This window comes from Marmota marmota, unplaced genomic scaffold (assembly GCF_001458135.2).
Source record: "Marmota marmota marmota unplaced genomic scaffold, marMar, whole genome shotgun sequence".
Lineage (NCBI taxonomy): Eukaryota > Metazoa > Chordata > Mammalia > Rodentia > Sciuridae > Marmota > Marmota marmota.
Window position 1 is genome coordinate 1,428,222 of NW_025999928.1, and position 2,800 is coordinate 1,431,021.

Sequence of the window (2,800 nt, forward strand, 5' to 3'; positions counted from 1 at the left end):
CACTCTGCAGCCACTGGGGTACAAATGTGCCATTTTGGAAAATAAATATGGGGTGATATGAGAGATGTGGGTAATTGTGCATAGACTTCTACTACGAATATTCCACAGGGCTTCTTCACTTAAAAGACACTGACAAGACAGGCTAAGTTTTACTGTGTGACCTGGATCAAGACATTTCGCCTTTGACTCCTCTTCCTTGGCACATCCTCATGCAGAGGATGGAGGCTGAGCTGAGGAATGAACTTCACAGTCTGACCACTCAGTGTATCATAGCCCAGTCACTGAGGGAAAGTAGACCTGCAGGCCTTGTCTTTGCAGCCTGCAGCGAAATTTTTTGAGTACTGTTCGTGGATTCCCATGGTTACTCTCAGTGGCCGGAGTCTGTATAACAGCCCCGCTAGATGTTTTTCCTTCTCTTGTAATATTTAAGGCGTCACGGAGATCTGAGCATTCATTCTAACGTTTGATTTCTCCATCCTTTCCATCCTCAGCTTCTGCGGACAGATCGGTGACCATTCTCCTGTTTTGGACTAGACCCCAGCCGGTAGCCCTTTCGTGTGGGGAGGATCGCCCGCCTTTTTCCCAGACAGGAACTCTTGAGAGGTCTGGCGAGTCGCGCACCGGCCAGGCAGGGGCGCGCACGCCTAGGGCGCCGCTGGTTGCGCATCTGGCGCCAGAGCGCGCCCCCAGTGCAGTGCCCGCCGCGACTGTGGCAATGGGTTGGTGCTCCCGAGCGTGCCGAGCGCTCTCTCCCCACGCGGGGGCACCAGAGCCCTCGGAAGTGTCAGGCACTGCGGTTCATTTTCCCAGTTCCCTTTTAAATGACTGCGGAAAAACAGACTCTGGAGCTGCAAATGGGAAGAAGGATTCTCAGACAAGGCTTGCGAATACCCCGCAGCCATCATTTAACTGCGCCCGCAGAGCAGTTACGGTTTGTCACCCGACCCTTCTGGACCGCCTCATTTGTCCCTAGTGAGAACCGGAGGCTCTGTCCATGTTGGGCTTCTCTGTAGCTGAATGCTTATGGTACTCTGGGCAGCACGGGCGCAGGGCACGCGTTCGCGCACACCCGCGCACACGCGAACACGCGCAAGGTACGGCATGGGAGCAAGGGCTCGGGGTCCCTGGAGGTGGGCATAGCGGGGAGTGAAGCTATGATCTTGGTATGGCTGCATTCTGCCAGGTTCAAGAATGAGAGAAAATGATGCGGCGCCACACATCATACAGGTCAGGGTTGCTGCCGCGCATTTAGAGAACCCAATACGCGTCAGGCGCGCTCCCTTCCCCTCACATGTCTGTTTCGCGGGCGTGTGATGGCAGAAAACGGCAGGAAAAATAATCACTTATAAAAGCTGGAGTTGTGTTTGGAGACTCCGCTCCCTTTGCAAAAGCACCAAAAGGAAGACCCTCCCAAACCATCTATCCCCAAATAGGTGGCCCGGAACGGGGGGGCAGTGCTCCTTGCTTATCAATGCAGAACACGTTTTGGTGTTTACAATCTTTATTTATTTGAGGGACAGCTGGTTGTTCTTTTTAGGCAGGGTGGGAAAGGAAAACGCAGCGGCGAGGGAGAGGTAAGGGAGGATTCCTATAATAAGAATCAGCGCATTTTTTCAGAGCTGAACCAAGCCCGGTTTCCATTTCAAAGAGGGAGACGGCCTCTACTGCAATTGTAGAAGAGACCGCGGCATGAATTAGGGATCAGGAGGCTTTGAGCGGGAGAAACGGTCCATCTCAGAGGTACCTGGAGCCAAAAGCACACACACACACACACACGCACGCACGCGCGTGTCTACATGGCCAAGATGTGTGCGTGTGTGCGCGCGTGTGTGTGAACTCCCACATGCTACTGCTGTCTGCTTCTGGCCAGTGGCACTGCACCGAAGCCTCTCTTCCCTGCTCGCCCCCAGATTCCTTCCCCTCCCTGTTGCTTTTGTCTGGAGGGTGTTATGCGTTTGTATGTGTACGAGCGTGTGTGTTTTTGGATTTCAGACTAATTTTCTGGAGTTTCTGCCCCTGCTCTGCGTCAGCCCTCACGTCACTTCGCCAGCAGTAGCAGAGGCGGCGGCGGCGGCGGCTCCCGGAATTGGGTTGGATCAGGAGCCTTGCTGCTCCTTCTCTCGCGCTTTCTGCGCTCAGTGCCTGGCGGCAGGAGGAGCCTGGACCCAGGCGCTGCCGGCGGGTGTGAGGCGCCGGAGGCCTGGTGAGCAGCGCAGACAGTGCCCTCCGTCGTCTCGGGCCCTCACTGTTCTCCCAGTGGCTGCCGCAGCTGCTCCCCAGGTGGGACATGCAGTGCCACCTGCCCGCGCCCCCTGCACCCAGTGGTGGTGGTGGATTCTGCAGCATCATTCGGGGCCCCCGTCGCGGAGTCATCGCCGCCGGCATTCTCCGTGTCCCTCTTTAAATGGTCCTTCACCCGGCCTGTGCAATGGAATCCTATATCGAGGACCCTTCCCTACCTTCTCTTCCTCAGCTTCAGGCGTGGAGAGAGGATGGGCACATTGATGGCATAGGAGGCTTCAGTGCCATCGTGGGGCAAGTTGATTCTTGGGCGGGAGCTGGGCGCTTATCCATCCACAATCTCTTGGCTGGGGTCGGGTTGGGGGTGAGGCAAGCGCGGAGGGAGTGTGTCCCAGTTGGTGGTAATGGGGTCCTGCGCTTAGTCTTACACGTATTTATTTCTCCTCAGCCCCGAGGTGCGTACCAGATCTCCGTGCGCGTCTTGCAAGGAGTCTGCGCCCCAGAGAGTCCCGGGAGCGGCGCCGGCCGGTTCCCGGCTAGCCGGGCCATGCAGCTGCGG

At 56.7% G+C, this 2,800-nt stretch overlaps 1 protein-coding gene across 4 annotated transcripts in view; it reads left to right on the forward strand.

Annotated features, from left to right (window-relative positions):
• The first annotated feature begins 839 nt into the window (after nucleotides 1-839).
• Nucleotides 840-2,800, forward strand: part of Ntrk2 (neurotrophic receptor tyrosine kinase 2) — a 369,930-nt gene continuing 367,969 nt past the window's right edge. For 2 of the 4 annotated variants that reach the window (XM_015506092.2, XM_048800438.1), the window contains exons 1-2: nucleotides 2,064-2,203; nucleotides 2,690-2,800. The exon at nucleotides 2,690-2,800 is cut by the window's right edge and continues 496 nt beyond it. The gene's annotated coding sequence lies outside the window, so the exon portion shown is untranslated. Of the gene's footprint in view, nucleotides 1,095-1,617; nucleotides 1,741-2,063; nucleotides 2,281-2,689 lie in introns of those variants that run through there. The other 2 variants (XM_048800437.1, XM_048800436.1) reach the window with 2 other exon arrangements.